General features: G+C 43.9%; 1 pseudogene; it reads left to right on the top strand.

The window, feature by feature from the left end:
* The first annotated feature begins 58 nt into the window (after positions 1-58).
* Positions 59-16,232, top strand: LOC112095858 (annotated as a pseudogene).
* Positions 16,233-17,876: the final 1,644 nt, after the last annotated feature.

The following is a 17,876-nucleotide window of genomic DNA, read 5'->3' on the forward strand; positions in this document are numbered from 1 at the left end:
TTGAAATTGACAACCCAGATCTGGCGACCGTTATGGACGAAATCAACTGTTTTACGTATGAATCTGAGAAGGTGATTGACACATTCATCAACAGCATCAGTGAACAGAAGAGTCAAAGCAGCTGCAGCGAGGATATTTTTGATGCTCTGCAAGGACTCCAAAGCAGAATCACTGATATTAAGCAACGGATGCAACAACTTAAGCACATGGATTCCGAAATCATTGATCGCATCAAAACTTTTGAAGCTGAAGCCGCTATATCTTCATCTTCTAAAAGTAGGGACACCGTGGGTCTAGATGATAGAATGGAGGAGTTGTTAGATCTATTGATCGAGGGACCACCTCAGCTTTCAGTGGTGGCCATACTTGATAGCATTGGGTTGGACAAGGCGGCTTTCGCCGGAGAGGCTTACACCAGCAGTTATGCGAAGCATTATTTTGATTGTCACGCTTGGGTTCCAGGGACTTATCCGTATGATGCTGACCAAATGTTAGATATCGTTATTAAGTTTCTGATGCCTTCATCTAGGTTGAGTGAAATAATGGATAAAAATTATGAAATGAAAAAAATAATTCTTAATGAATATCTAATGACTAAGCGGTATTTGATTGTGCTTGATGATGTGTGGAGCACAGATGAATTGGATGCTATTCGAGAAACCCTTCCGGATAATCAGAATGGAAGTAGAGTATTAATAACACTCACTGAAATTAAGCTGGTCACCTCATTTCAGCTCGAAGACGGAGAGAACATTCGGCTTGATTTAGTGCCCACTGGAGGACCATTGAGAGCTACATACCAAGAATGGCCTTTCCTCATCTTATATCATGGAAGCATCTCATTAGAAGAAAATATAACGGAAGCAGTGGAGATACCCCTTGTGCTTCGGTACTTCAAATGTTGCAGTTTACCTTTTTGCTTGAAACTTTGTTTTCTCTACTTATCTGTGTTTGCCGCACACCTAGAGATATCCACCAGGCAGTTATATCAGTTGTGGATAGCTGAAGGTTTCATTCCAGACAATAGTGAGGCAACTGCTGAGAGTTACTTAGAACAACTAATCAAGGAAGGCTTTGTTGAAGCTACTATAAGTATATATAACAAAACAAGAATTTATTGATCGATAACATACATTTGATACAAATGAAGTAGAAAATCTTCCACCTAATAGAATATATATAGTATATGAGAAGTTACATGCACCTAATTTTCTGCATGCATATGGAAAAAAAAAATTAATTGTTTAAATTTCTAATTTGTCAAATCGAGGTTTGATTTCTGAAATTTTTAGCTGTCAAATGGATTAAATTTCCCCCCATATATACTGTCTAGAGAAACTCATGAATCTAAACGAACCAAACCAATATTAAATTTAATAATATCACTATCCTCAGATTGCACTTCTGTTTACGTAAACATTATGGAACTTAAACTTAAACCCACATTTTTCATCACTCTCTTGGTGGGCTCATGTTTGTTCCTTAATCTTCTCTTCCTCATCTTTTTAATGCATGCATAATTAGCTATAATATGACAACTAATTGGTTGGCATTTATATTTGCAGTTGTGTTATTAGCATTAGGCTAATTAATTGTTTGGCAGGTGAATTGTTTTATATTTCCACGCCGGCAGTTGATGCTCAACTGGAATCAAAAGCAGTCACTTGTAAAAGCAATGCTGACTGTGACAATCCCTGTCATTCGTTCGAATATGATCTTAATACCCATCTCTGCGTTTGTGTTCCTGGCCGCAATTCGACGTGTTGTTGAAGAGATTAAAGCTTGTATTGCAAGTTCTAGTGATATTTGGGATGCTGAATTGCAAAGTTTGTAACGTTACAATCTTTGTTTCATTTCTTACATCATATGTCAAATAAAAGTATCAACTAAGAATTGCTGCCTCTCTTCTATTATGCATATTAAAATCGTGTACAAAAATTTACAAATCATCTCCATGTACTATACATTTGGAGAAGTCATTGAGTTTTTTTTTTTTTGGTTAAAGCCAAGCCAAAAAGCCTGAAGTATGCATTCTATATTTTTTTAAAAACTTTTTTCATTATATTTTACAAATTTATAGTTTATAAAATTTAGTTTTTTCTTTGTTAGATTAGGCTTTAAAAGTTGGGCGACTTAAAACTTTAAATATATGCTGTGAGTGGATTAAATATATGTTAAAAGTTATGTTTTAATTACAATAATATATATTTTCAAAATTTTTAATATTTTTTGGGCTTTCGAGCTGGATTTGGGCTTTTTAGCCGAAGCCCAAGTCTAACCAGAATACTTAGAAAACATGCTCTAGCTGGATCGGATTTTTCTGCTACTCCTACTTAGAATTCAATTACCATTGATTTCATTGATGGATTGTTATTATAAATAGTGTCTTAAGATTTAATCCTTTAAAAAAGGTGAGGGTTCATATAATACTGATATTTGAATCATTGAATGATACAATGATGACAAAAGAGCTATAAATTTTATTTATAGTGTTAAATAAATATTATAATTATTTTTCAATTAACTTTGTAACATTACAAAATTTACTATTATTTTTGTCACCCTTATGTCGCTGTTAGAACTCTTTATTGTTTTTAGTTTCTTAAAAAAGAATGCTAAAAAGATCTCCAAATTTCTACGGGATATGTATGTAGTTTTAAAATAAACATGTATTAAATATAAAATTTTACAAACGATTTAGTACTTTCTCCGAATCTCGTTGAAGAAATAAGGCAGCATCGTACATGATTAAGAATGCATATTTATTTGAGTAATTTTACATTTTTAACCATGGGATACAAATTTTATTTGTGATATACATACATGCAAGTCTCGCAATAAATTTAACACACCATACATGATTTTGCATTTTTCCACAGCATAAATTATTAAATAATTGATGTCCTGTTTATTTTTCTCTGCTTTATTCTTTTTACAACATATGGAAGACGAGAGTATTGTAAGATTATGCCTTGATCTATTCTAATTTGAGAGTCAACGATCTTGATTCAACTTCTTGACTGGAGAACTAGCTAAGAGAAGGGAGGTATTGGAGCCAGCACTAATGTTTGAATTGAGAGCTTTAAAGCATATTTTCCTTTTAATTATTTCTTTGCATGCTCTTGGACAGATTTCAGGGTGGATCTGAGGGAGGAGGAGATATGGACATCAACTTTAGACTATTTTCAGAGAGGCTGAGAAGGGTGTTAGCTGGTGAAGAAGTCACGTTGCTTAATGCTGCGAAACAACCTATTCAGAACCTTCATGCCCAGACCGAAATCGTTACTTCTTGGCTGAGGGAATTTGAATATGATATCTCCTGCCTTCTGTTCGAAAAAATGGCGGAGGAGGAAATTGAAAACCCAGATCTGGCGACCGTGAATCTGAGAAGGTGATTGACACATTCATCAACAGCATCACTCAACAAAAGAGTCAAAGCAGATACAGCAAGGACATTTGTGATGCTCTGCAAGGACTCCAAAGCAGAATCACTGAGATTAAGCAACGAGTTTAACAACTTAAGCACATCGATTCCGAAATGATTGATGAGTTCAGAAGTGTTGAAGCTGAATCATGTTATTTTCCTGCATCTTCATCTTATAAGAATAGGAATACGGTGGGCCTAGATGATAGAATGGAGGAGTTGTTAGATCTATTGATCGAGGGACCAACTCAGCTTTCGGTGGTGGCCATACTCGATAGCATTGGGTTGGACAAGACGGCTTTCACTGCGGAGGCATACAATAGCAGTTATATGAAGCATTATTTTGATTATCTCGCTTGGATTCCAGCGCCTTATCACTATGACCCTGACCAAATATTAGATATCGTTGCTGTGATTCTTTTGCCTTTTTCTATGTTTAGTAAAATAAAGGATAAAGATTACGAAATGAAAAAAATTATTCTTGGTGAATATCTAATGACTAAGCGGTATTTGATTGTGCTTGATGATGTGTGGAGCACAAATGTATTGGATGTTGTTCAAGAAATCCTTCCGGATAATCAGAATGGAAGTAGAGTATTAATAACACTCACTCAAATTAAGATGATCACCTCATTTCAGCTCGAAGACAGAGAGAACATTCGGCTTGATTTAGTGCCCACTGGAGGACCATTGAGAGCTACATACCAAGGATGGCCTTTCCTCATCTTATATCATGGAAGCATCTCATTAGAAGAAAATATAGAGGAAGTATTCAATATACCCACTGGGAATCTAACCTTCGTATGTTGCAAGCTACCTTTTCACTTGAAACTTTGTTTTCTCTACTTATCATTGTTTCCCGCACACCTAGAGATATCCACCAGGCAGTTATATCAGTTGTGGATAGCTGAAGGTTTTGTTTGTGGGATATGCTTCGACGAAGACCAGCAGTGATGAGCAGACATCTGATAACAGGGTTCCTCGAGCAGGTATATCTTGTAAGAGTCTGGTATCCGGGGGAGCAGGAGCAGGAAAATCCTGCTCATCCACGAGCACGTCATCCACGAGGCCAATCTCTTGTTGGAAGCATAGAGCCATTCCTGCTTCATTCCTGCTAAAGGTTGAGTCGAGGAGACCCGGTCAACGACAGTTGGCGAGGCGTGCTCTCCAGTCCGAGAATCAAGGCACGGAGGTCACGCAACCACCCACGACTACGGAAATAGGGCATCCACTTTCGAGAGGTGGGAGGATAACGAGCGCGAATGGAGGGAAGGCCCGAGTTCAGAAGTGGCCTATAAAAAGGTAGCCAACGAAGGTAAAATGGTTAGATTTTTTGAGATTGCAACTAAGAAAAGAGAGCTTTAAGAATTGAAACTAAAGAGAAGCCATAAGATTCGTGGCAAACATTCCTAGAACCTTCATATCTGATTTGAGCGTCGGAGGGTTTACGCCGGGAAAACAACCGGCGTACTCTGACCTGCTTCTGTGTACGCAGGAACTTTTAGAGAAGAAACCTTACGAGGAGAGATCCTGGTCGTGGTAGAGTTGGTCGAGCAGAGGTCCTGGTCTTGGTAGAGAAGACAACCAGAATCTCGCATCAACATTTTGGCGCCGTCTGTGGGGAGCTGATAAAAAAGCTTCTGTTAATAACAAGAAGAGGAGTGAAGCAAGTGGAAAGGCAATGGAGACAGGAGGAAGTAGTGCACAAGGGGGTGATATGAGTATTAATGATTTCGTGACGCTGAGGGAGATAGCTAGTGAAGCACGGGAAAAAGCCATGTTCGACCGGATGGAACGAATGGAAAAGCAGATGGAGACCCTGACAACCATCCTACATGAGTTGCGGAGTGAACGAAGGGGAACCCAGGAGGAAAGGGTGAGAGGTGGTGGAGTGACACCAGGTCCCGGTAGTACGAGGAGAAGTCAAACCACCGGAAGATTTGGTGGTGAGAGAGGTAACATACCTCTGCGGGGGGAATTTCATAAAGAGGAAGAGCAATCCCCGGCAAGACAGATTTTTGACGAGGACGACGGGGTGACGAATGCAGAGGAAACTGAGTTGAGGCGACACGTGCATGATGTAGAGCAAGAGCGGGATCAAGTTGCAGCATGTGACCCTGGGCGTGCAGTGCAGCTGGAGGAGGAAGTGCGCAGACTAGCGCAGATAATTGACGACATGCAAGGAAGGAGCAGAGCTCCTGGTTGGAGGATAATGCTGGACGGAGAATCACCACTCGCAGCAGAGATCATGAGGCCAGTTATTCCGAGAGATTTCCGCCTCCCAGACCTTAGATATTCGGGACGAATTGATCCGCTGGTGCACATAGAGCGCTTCAACGACATAACCGGGGTACAAGGATTATCTCAATCCCAAAGGTGCAGGGTGTTCCCACTATCCCTTGAGGGAGGTGCACGCGAGTGGTACAGGAAACTTCCTCGGGGGAGCATTAAAACCTTCGAGCAGATGTGCCAGGAATTTGCAGAGCAGTTTCGTGGGGCAATGGCACCAGAAGATGACATGATGAAGTTGAAAAACATGAAGCAGGGGGAACAAGAAACCCTTCGGGAATTCATCAAGAGGTTTCATCGTGTTGTCCTCGATTTGGGAGCCTTCAACCATCCTCAGGCATTAAAGGGACTGAAAGAAAGGGTGAAGATAGGAAGACTGTGGTACAATTTGAGAAGCCCAGTTATTCAGACGTATGCAGCCGCATACGAGCAGGCTAAGAAGGACATTGAGATTGAAGAGGAAAAGGCAGCACGGATCAAGACAGACCAGTTATAAGGGTTAGGAAAGAAAGAGAAGAAAGCATTACCAGGGAATGAGCCGATAAGGAGGAGGGACCACCATGCCTCAGGTAGTGGAGCAGAAGGTCGGGTAACTGCTTACCAGCCTCATCAGAGGCCACCACAGTATCAACGCAGTAGGGTGCAACCTCCTCGTTCCCCAGCTAGGGAGCCTTGGAGAAGGCATGACTCGGCATATGGTGGTCTTCATCAACACCCCCACGGTAATAGAGGGAGTAGACCAGAAGTGCTGCCACCGCCTCCAGCTCAGAACGGAGCAAATAGAGAAATGGCAGTGCACCTGATCGACCAGAACCAGGACTATGGGCGGTATACTTCCTTGAAGATGTCCCTGGACGAGGTGTACGAGGCCATAAAGGACCGAGGGTTGCTGTATCTCCGTGTCCCAATAATAAAACTACGCAGCAGGAGAGATAGGGGACGCTATTGTAAGTTCCATGGCACTCATGACCATACCACAGCAGAATGCCGAGATCTCAAGACCCAGGTTGAAGATTTGGTGAGAAATCGGTACCTGGATGAGTTTATAGATGGGACCTTCCCAATGGTAGCCTCGACAAGTGAAGGGGAGCAGAGTGACATGAACTTGAGGCGTGAGCAGCCTACAGTAAGGGTGATAGCTGGGGGCCCAACATTGGCCGGAGATTCCAACAGATTGAGGAAGAATTATGCTAGATACGCCATGACCAGTAAAGAGGTATTCTTTAACATCCCAGCAGCCAAACGAGCAAGGGTCAGGCAAGTGCCAATCATGTGGACGGATGAAGATGAGGAAGGGATTCTATACCCCCACGAGGATGCTTTAGTCATCAAGGCTACTGTCGCTAGCAAGAAGTTTGACCGAATATTGATTGATACAGGGAGCTCAGTTGATGTGTTATTTAAGTCAACTTTGGAGGAGATGGGAATAGCAGACCAGAAGTTGGAGTACACCAATACCTCCTTGAAGGGGTTCGGAGGAGGAAAACTAGTCCCTCTGGGCGTGGTCGAGCTGCCTATCACGATTGGGAGCTCCCCGACAGAAAGGACAATGATACTGGACTTTGTGGTGGTGGATGAAGAAGGTCCTTACCAGATGATCCTAGGTCGGCCATTTCTAAGGATGAGCAAAGCGGTACTGTCCAACCATTATTTGGGTCTCAAGTACCGGGTGAATGGGGTAGTTGGAGTGGTACGAGGAGACCAGAGAATCGCAAGAAGCTGCTACTCCTCGGCAGCAAGGGAAACAATGCAGATAACATCCCTGGATACCTGAGTGGAAAACAAGAATAGCAGACAAGAACCTGTAGAGGAGCTGGAGACAGTAAGCTTGGGACTAGAGAATCCGGGAAAGATGATCAGAATCGGGTCGAGACTTAAGGAAGAGCTGAAGCAGGAGTTGGTGAAATGCTTACAGGCTCATGCAGATGTGTTTGCTTGGACACATGAAGACATGCCAGGGATTGATCCTGAGGTAGCATGCCATAAGCTGGCAATAAAGAAAGGTGCTCGAGCAGTAAGGCAGAAAAGGAGGTGCTTCAACCAGGAGAGATATGAGGCTATAAATGGCGAGGTGGAGAAGCTCTTGAGAGCAGGGTTCATTCGGGAAGTCAATTACCCTGAGTGGATATCGAATGTGGTGTTGGTAAAGAAGGCAAATGGCAAGTGGAGGATGTGTGTAGATTTCACAGATTTTAATAAGGCGTGCCCAAAAGACAGCTTTCCTTTACCAAAGATCGATCAGCTAGTAGATTCAACTGCTGGACACGGCCTGCTTAGCTTCATGGATGCATTCTCGAGATATAACCAGATCCCCATGTACGAGCAGGATCAGGAGACCACGACTTTCATTACTAACCAGGGCTTGTTCTGTTACAGGGTAATGCCATTTGGTCTTAAAAATGCTGGGGCCACATGCCAGAGGCTGGTGAACAAAGTCTTTAAGCCATTGATCGGGAGAACCATGGAGGTGTACGTGGACGACATGATAACCAAGTCGAAAATCCCGAAGGAACATGTCGGACACCTCGAGGAGACATTCGGGCTTTTGAGGAAGTATAAGATGAAGCTCAACCCGGAAAAGTGTGCTTTTGGGGTCGAGTCAGGGAAATTCCTTGGATTCATGGTGAGCCATAGGGGGATTGAAGCAAATCCCGAGAAGATCCAGGCGATCGTGCAGATGAGGTCTCCTCGTAGCCTGAAGAAGGTGCAAAGCCTCACGGGGAGGTTGGCGGTGTTGAGCAGATTCATATCCAAGGCTACAGATAAGTGTCAACCATTCTTTCAAGTGATAAGGAGGGGAAAGAAAACAGAGTGGACCCCAGAATGCGAGGACGCCTTCCAGAACTTGAAGCAGTACTTGCAGCTAGCACCTCTGCTGTCCACACCGAGGGATGGGGATAAGTTATTTTGTATTTGGCGATATCAGATCGGGCCACAAGTTCTGTTCTGGCGAGAGAGGAAGAAGGGGTTTAGTATCCAATATACTACACCAGCAAGGCCCTGCTCGACGCTGAGACCAGATACCCACCGTTGGAAAAATGGGCGCTTGCCCTTGTGGTTGCTGCTCGGAAGCTGAGGCCATACTTTCAAGCATTCCCAGTCTCGGTAATAACAAACCAGCCATTGCGTCAAACTTTGCACAAGCCAGATGCTTCTGGTCAGCTCGTCTAGTGGGCTATAGAGCTGAGTGAGTTCGACATAGACTACAAACCTCGAGCAGCGATAAAGGCTCAGGCAATGGACGATTTCGTAGCAGAATTCACAGAGCCCGAAGTATGTTTGGACCAACGAGATGTAGTTACAGACAGTAGCGAAGCTCAAGTATGGCAAAGGTCTGTAGATGGGTCATCAAGGGAGTAGGGATCAGGAACAGGGATTGTCTTAGAAGGCCCAAGGGGGAGGAGATCTCTTATGCTGTAAAGTTAGAATTCACAGCCACAAATAACCAGGCAGAGTATGAAGCCTTGATAGCAGGTTTGGAATTGGCTAAGGTCGTGAAAGCAGATAGAGTGAAGATCAGAACTGATTCCCAGCTGGTTGCGAATCATGTCAGTGAAAAATTTCAACTGAGAGAGGAGAAGATGAAGCAGTACCTGAAGATAGTCAGGCAGATGATGGGGAAATTTGAAGTTGTGGAGGTGGTACAAATCCCCAAGGAGCAGAATAGTCGAGCAAATATTTTGGCCAGGATGGCAGCGGTAGCAGACCCAAAAATGCCAAAGTCGATCCCTCTGGAGGTGAAGTCCAGCCCGAGTATCGAGCAGAATTTGGGGGTGCTGCGGATAGAAAAAAAATGCTCGTGGATGGACCCGATAATTTCATACCTTAAAGACGGGGTATTGCCACCAGATAAGCTGCGAGCTCAGAAGATTAGAGCCCATGCCTCGAGATACACGATGATTGATGGGGTATTGTATCGGCAAAGATATACACTACCTTTCCTTCGATGTTTGGATGAGGACGACGCGGATTACGTACTGAGAGAAGTACATGAAGGAATTTACGGAAATCATTCTGGTGGGAGATTCTTGGCCCATAAGGTTCTAAGGCAGGGATATTTCTAGCCGAAAATGCACCAGGATGCGCAAGGGAAGACCAGGAGCTGTGTAAGCTGCCAGAGTTTTGCAAGTTTCTCCAACCAACCATCAGAGAAGCTCACCTCCATGGCCTCCCCTTGGCCATTTGCTCAATGGGGAATTGATCTGATCGGCCCGTTGCCAAAGGGACGAGGAGCAGCAACACATGCAATAGTTGCTATAGACTACTTCACGAAGTGGATAGAGGTAGAAGCCTTTAGCAGGATCACAGAGAAGAAAACAACAGACTTTGTGTGGAGAAACCTGGTCTGTTGATATGGGATCCCATATGCCTTGGTAACGGATAATGGCAGGCAGTTCGATAATCACAGCTTCAGGGATTTCTGCCAGAACCTAGGGATAGAGCTGAAGTATTGCTCGCCTGCTCACACTCAATCGAATGGACAAGTAGAAGCAGCCAATAAGACCATCAAGAGGCTTTTGAAAACCAGGCTTGGGGCAAAAAAGGGTGCATGGGTTGATGAGCTGTCAGGTGTTCTATGGGCATACAGGACAACCCATAAGACAGCAACTGGGGAGACACCGTTTGCCTTGGCCTTCGGACATGAAGCGGTCGTACCAGCCGAGATATTAACGACCACGAACCGGACAGAACATTTCAATGAACAGGAGAACAACGAGCAGATGTGCCTGAATCTAGATATGCTAATGGAAAAGAGGGAGCAAGCAGCAGAACGATCAGCCATTTACCAGCAAAGGGTTGCTCGTTATTATAACCAGAAAGTGAATGTACGGCAATTTCAGGTCGGAGACGGGTACTGAGAAGAGTGAATCAGAGCACCAAAGACTCGACTCAAGGAGTTCTGGGACCGAACTGGGAAGGGCCATATAGGGTCAAGCAGATAGTGGGACCCGGAGCTTACAAGCTGGTTCACACGGACGGCCACGAGGTGAAACGCCCATGGAACGCAGTACACCTCCAAAAATACTTCCAGTAAGACTTATTCACATATTAAAGCTATTTCTGCCCGTGCTCGTTGTCTTTTATTTTTTATGTCAAAACAATTTCATGTAAGATTTAATCCTGCAATTAATGGAACGTTGAGGAATTTCATTCACTTGAAACTGTGAAAAATTCTAAGGCATGCAAAGGCTCACCAAGTCTCAAAGCTTGTTTTATGGCGAGACAGAAGCCAAGCGTGCCAGGATCTGCTCGACCGCACGAAGGCGAGCAGAATCCCAAGCATTGAAGAATTTTCTAAGGCATGCAAAGGCTTACCAAGTCTCAAAGCCTGTTTTATGGCGAGACAGAAGCCAAGCGTGCCAGGATCTGCTCGACCGCACGAAGGCGAGCAGAATCCCAAGCATCGAAATATTTTCTAAGGCATGCAAAGGCTCACCAAGTCTCAAAGCCTGTTTTATGGCGAGACAGAAGCCAAGCGTGCCAGGATCTGCTCGACCGCACGAAGGCGAGCAGAATCCCCAAGCATCGAAATATTTTCTAAGGCATGCGAAGGCTCACCAAGTCTCAAAGCCTGTTTTATGGCGAGACAGAAGCCAAGCGTACCAGGATCTGCTCGACCGCGCGAAGGCGAGCAGAATCCCCAAGCATCGAAATATTTTCTAAGGCATGCAAAGGCTCACCGAGTCTTAAAGCCTATTTATGGCGAGACCAGAAGCCAAGCATGCCAAGATCTGCTCGACCACGCGAAGGCGAGCAGAATCCCCAAGCATCGAAATATTTTCAAAGGCATGTGAAGGCTCACTAAGTCTCAAAGCCTGTTTATGGCGAGACCGGAAGCCAAGCATGCCAGGATTTACTCGACCGAGCAAAGGCGAGCAGAATCCCAAGTCATGTAGCAAGACCATATGCTAAGCCAGAGCCTGTTCGACCAAGCGAAGGCGAGCAGACTCTCAAACGTAAAAATAACTTGTGAATACAAATGCAAGAAAGTAATCAAAAATAGTTTTCATTAATTTATCAATAGCCAACAAAGCTGTCCATTACAACACAAGAAACATGTTCAAGAAGATGGCAGATCAGTTAGCCGAGCAGCATCGGTTGACTGGACCTCCTCAGGTGCAGGGGGGTATCACCAGTGTGTCTGGGGGGGTGCTCGCCTCGCCAACATCAGCAGGGATTGCACGAGGATGAGAGTTTTCCTCATCAATCACGATTGGCTCTACCCCTTCGGCATCTTCCTTGGCCGCCTCCTCGTCCATGTGTTGAGCAACACCAGCTGCAAGGTCATCCATCTTTAGATCAGGATGCTGCTTCCCGAGGACGGCCATGATGCAACGATAGGAATGCCGAAGTCCCTGGTCGTACTGGTTGTCGGCTTAATTCTCTAAGTTCTCGACCTGAACTCGGTGGGAATCGCGGAGAGATTCGAGCTGAGCCTCATACATAGCCTTCTGCCTTTGAAGATCCTCCTTGACCTTGGTCAGCTCTTCCTCGAAGGTAATGGCTTTTGCTTGAGTAAGAGATTCTTGCTCTATCAGCTTCAGGTTCTCGACATTCAGCTCCCCTGCTTTCTTCTCGGCATCGTCAGCTCTGGTCATCGCCGACTGAATGTCCTCCTTCATCTTCCTGTCATAACGGCCAACCTTGGCCTTATAGTAGGTGGTCATACAGCTGAGATGGAAAGCGCTATACTGCATGGCTCCCACCAGCTCGCCTAAGGTGCAGCCATCAAAGTCCTCCAGGTCCTTCTTGCTCACGAGTTTGGAAAGCTCGTTGAGATATGGGGCCAAGTGTTCTGCTTGGCTGTCAGATAAACGAGATCTAGGCCCGACAGGAGGAGAAGAGGAAGCAGGATCAGTGGCTGCTCCACTAGTTTCTCCGACTTTGGCAGGAAGAGGAGGTAGAGTCTTCAAGGGAGGAACTTGTTGCACAATGTTAACCCGCTTCGCAGTGGGAGCGTCCTTGCTCTGGTCCCTCTTCGCAGTTTGAGGTCGAGGACGCTTCCGAGTCAGAGCCTCAATCACAACATCCTCCATCTTATGGCCGGGGGACACCAAACAAGACTCGAGTAGGTTATAAGTAGTTATCAGCTCTCGGCTCGAGCAAGAATTGACTAGTACAGCCTCGATCCGTTTGAGCTGGTCAGGTTTGAGCGGAAAGTGAACACCCCAAGAACTTGCAACACAAACAGACACTTGGTTAGAGACAAATCAGTAAAGCGAGAACAATTTTGGATACAAGACATCTAAAGCGAGCAGGCAACCTGGGACCGTGAAACGGGGTGGGACGCGATAGTCCTTTCCGTCTATTTGTGCAACTTGACCCCAAGTACCCCCAACAAAAAAGAATTTCCTCTTCCAAGTCCCACTTCCACCAGTTGGAAGATCAGTTATGGGTTTTCTGCTCTTGGTACTAGATTGGAAGTAGTACCAGCCGGCATCTTTGGGGCTGCTCTTTAGCTGGTACAGGTGCTTCACCTCATCAACCGTGGGCTCGCTTTGGCAACATCTGTCCCACAATATGAACAGACTAGAGAGCACTCTCCACCCGTTGGGATTCAGCTGACCAGGAGCCAGATTTAGCCCGTTAAGTATATGGGCAAAGTAGGGTTGCAAGGGACACCTCAGCCCATACTTAAAGCTCTCCAGAAACAAGGTAACGTATCCCCTAGGAGGCCGGCTAGGTGTATCCTTTTTTCCTGGGATCTTAAGAGATATTTCACCAGGAATACTATACCTAAGTCGGAGGTCATTGAGCTCGTCAAATGTGGTCGTGCACGTCATGTAATCAATGGCATAATCCCGCGACAAGGCTCTACCTCCTACTGTACTCCGCCCTTCTGGTTGTAATGTTCCTGATGGGGACGCCTCACCAAAATCACCTTCCCCATCCCCACTCAAGGTGTTTTCTGAATCGGAAGATCCCTCCTCACCACTATTTCCGCTTGAGGAGGTTGTTTGGGGGGACATCCTCCTAGCGCTAGTACCAACACCAGACCTAATGGGTTCTAAGGGGATCGGTGAGCAGATTAGGTAAGAAATCTAGCCCGTCGTCATCAATCTCAACGACTTTCTCTTTACCTTTCGACATTCCCTAAGCAATAACCAGAACACCACCAATTACTACCTAAGCAAAGCAAAGAGAAAAGAAATTATCTACAGCTATCCGAGATCGATGAGATAGAAGTAATACCTGAAGTAGTGGTTCAGTCGGAGAAGGACAGGGATGGAGGCTTTTATGCCGGAGCTTCTTTGCCAGAGAGAGACAGGGAACGAGATGGAGAAAACGACAAATTTTCCTTTAAGAGAAGGTTGTGGGTTTTCCTAATGGAGAGTGAACTCTTGGGTTGCCGGCATTTAACAGCACCGAATCCCAAGGGTCTCGTAATTGTTGGTTTGAAATTCAAATAGAGGGGTAGATTTCCGCCACATCAACTCGTCCGTAATTAAATACGACACGACTCTTGGCAGCCTTTTTCCTATCCCGCGCAAGCAAGGACTGTCAAGTTTCTACTGTCGACTTACTGCGTTACCCAACACCAGAAACTGGGGGACCGGTGTTTGTGGGATATGCTTCGACGAAGACCAGCAGTGATGAGCAGACATCTGATAACAGGGTTCCTCGAGCAGGTATATCTTGTAAGAGTTTGGTATCCGGGGGAGCAGGAGCAGGAATATCTTGCTCATCCACGAGCACGTCATCCACGAGGCCAATCTCCTATTGGAAGCATAGAGCCATTCCTGCTTCATTCCTGCTAAGGGTTGAGTCGAGGAGACCCGGTCAACGACAGTTGGCGAGGCGTGCTCTCCAGTCCGAGAATCAAGGCACGAAGGCCACACAACCACCCACGACTGCGGAAATGGGGCATCCAATTTCGAGAGGTGGGCGGATAACGAGTGCGAATGGAGGGAAGGCCCGAGTTCAGAAGTGGCCTATAAAAAGGTAGCCAACGAAGGTAAAAGGGTTAGATTTTTTGAGATTGCAACTAAGAAAAGAGAGCTTTAAGAACTGAAACTAAAGAGAAGCCATAAGATTCGTGGCAAACATTCCCAGAACCTTCATATCTAACTTGAGCGTCGGAGAGTTTATGCCGGGAAAACAACCGGCGTACTCTGACCTGCTTCTGTGTACGCAGGAACTTTTGGAGAAAAAACCTTACAAGGAGAGATCCTGGTCGTGGTAGAGTTGGTCGAGTAGAGGTCTTGGTCTTGGTAGAGAAGGCAACCAGAATCTCGCATCAACAGGTTTCATTCCAGACAACAGTGAGGCAACTGCTGGGAAGTACGTAGAGCAACTAATCAATAGAGGCTTTGTTGATGCAAGGAAGAGAAGAGCTGGAGGCACTATCAACACATGCTCTGTTCGTGGTCGTTGCCGTCCTGTGTTGTTAGCAGTGGCTTTCAAGGCAGAATTTATCTTTTTCTCATTCATGGATCCAGAAGGTAAATCACGAAAGAATGTCAAACCGATCAACGTTTTTGAAAAACAGAGTAATTTTGCTTGCTTAGATGATTATGACTCGCACATGCATTCTTTGTTGTACTTCACTTCAAAAAGAGACCACCTTGACCCAATAGATTGGGAGAAAATTTGCAGAATGTTCAAACTTCTCAGAGTATTGGACTTGGGATCTCTTGTTCTCATCCAATATCCATCCGGAATTGAAAATTTATTTCTTTTGAGATATTTAAAGTTGAATATCCCTTCCCTCAAAATCCTGCCTTCATCATTATTAAGCAATCTTCTGAACCTTTACACCCTAGACATGCTCTTTAGCTATATAGATCATACAACAGATGAATTTTGGAAGATGAACAAACTCAGGCATCTAAATTTTGGGTCAATCACACTTCCTGCGCATCCAGGAAAATATTGCGGCTCTCTGGAAAATCTCAATTTCATTTCAGCCTTGCATCCTTGCTGCTGTACTGAAGATATATTGGGCAGACTACCTAATCTCCGAAATCTCCGGATTCGGGGAGATTTAAGTTATTATCAATTTTTGTTGTCCCAAAATATTTGCAGATTGAGTTGCCTCGAGTCATTGAAGTTGGTGAATGAAAGCAAGATGCCACGGATCTCCAAAATCATCCTTGCTGAATACCTATTTCCTCATAGTCTAACCCACTTGAGTTTTTCTAATACTAACCTAATGGATGATCCCATGTCGACACTAGAAAAGCTGCCGCTTCTTCAAGTGCTCAAATTGAAGCAAAACTCGTATTCAGGTAGAAAACTGACTTGTGGTTCTGATGCTTTTCCAAGGCTTAAGGTATTGCACATGAAATCAATACTATGGCTAGAGGAGTGGACTATGGGGACTGGGGCCATGCCAAAACTAGAATGCTTGCTTATCAACCCTTGTGCTTACTTGAAAAGGGTTCCTGAACAGCTCTAGTGCATAAAGAGCTTAAACAAATTCGATTGCTGGTGGCCTCAGCCAGAGCTGAGACAAAAGCTACGGGAATTCAAGGATAAGGAGCAGTATGGCGTTCAACTTTATCCTTACAGAATTTGATTAGCCCTGATTGAGTTTGATGTAAGTTTTTTCTTCTTCCCCAATAACTTCAACCTTTAATTATTGATCTAATTTCATATAAAAGTTTTTTTTTCCTCCACAATAGATTTGATAGTATGCAGCTGCCTAAACTATAATCATAATATAAAGTGTTTTCTACATTCTAATTGTGGTTGCTTCTAATTTTTGTCTCAAAATAAACTTGAAGTGTCCATCACAGTTCCTGATGCTGACACCATTCATTAAAAAATGTATGATAAAATCTTCAATCAGTTGTATGTGCAGGTAAAAGCAGAGCGGAAAATATCTTAACTGTACTGCAGCCAAAGTTTCAATTTCAACCAGAATCCAGCCTTCATCCTTTCAGTGTTCACTTCTGCTGAGTTGTCTACACGTTGTTTGGTTTCTTTGTTTTCAAGGATTTGCATGCTAAAAGTAATAATGTCATGTTCAGATTAATATATTGTACAAAAGTCTGATTAATTGTTTTACTTTCTATTTTCAGTTTCACTGGTGTGTATTCAATTTGTCAACATTCAAATTGATATATGTTATGTTTTTATTTTTATTTTATTTCTTTCTCTAGTTTTTAAGTAGCGGTACAGTTCAACTTCAAGCTTAGTACTTCAGTTAGAAGAATAGTATTTGTGCTTTGATCTCATCTCATCATCTCAACACAGGCAGAACGACATTGTTGTTCGGTTTTTTGGAATTTCACCGACGTGTCGGTCATTATAAGGGCGAGAATGCTGGTCAAACGTCAGTTGGGGTTAGTTAAAAAGGTGCAGGAAAATTCTGGGATTGTTATAGATGGCCTTTATCATAGTTTATAAGGCTGGTTGATGGGTCATCTTCTCATATCTCATCAAAGCTATGGAGAGAGAGAGAGAGAGAGAGAGAGAGAGAGAGAGAGAGAGTTAAAGTAGAAAGTTGTATATTCTTGTTCTCTGTAACAAGCTCTACATCCTGGTAACCTTGATTTGTGAAATAGTGAAAGCTTGAAAGCTTGTATCCTTGTCTTCACTGGATTTAGGCACTTTGATTCAATTTTTAGTTCGGATTTCTGAGAACGAGTCTTCATACATCAAATCAAAGATGGTCTAAGGTGTTTGATCTTGGTACTGTCAGAGGATTAAACACAACAAAAAGAAACTGGGGCATATTGCCTAATCTTCATAGTCTTCAGATATATGGAGATTAAGCCCTTGTAAAATCAAAAACCAGCACTAATCCTTGGTGATTTGGAGCAGAAGATTTAACGAGTAAAGTTCTGAAAGTGGAAGATTTAATCTATAGTGCTGCTCGTTTTGGAAGCTTTGCTAGAATTGATGACTGAATTCTTTCTCTATTGATTGATTAGCAGCCCCACAGCATGCTAATGGTTTTCACATTTTTCCCTCCCACAGCATGCAGAGGGTGCCTGTAGTGCAAAGAAGTTGATGGCACGCAGGATGTGCTGCTCACTCTCAATTCCTTACAATCACACCAAAGCCGTCTTTTGCAGCAGAGAAATACCCGTTTGCGTTAAAAATGATCCTTGTAGCCATTGAGATTAATTGATTAAATGGAGTTGACAAATGAAACAAAAACGGAAAAAAAAAAAATTCAATTCTACCAAAATCATTCATCCATTAATACCCACGT

The sequence above is a fragment of the Citrus clementina genome, unplaced genomic scaffold (assembly GCF_000493195.1).
Source record: "Citrus clementina cultivar Clemenules unplaced genomic scaffold, Citrus_clementina_v1.0 scaffold_1, whole genome shotgun sequence".
Lineage (NCBI taxonomy): Eukaryota > Viridiplantae > Streptophyta > Magnoliopsida > Sapindales > Rutaceae > Citrus > Citrus x clementina.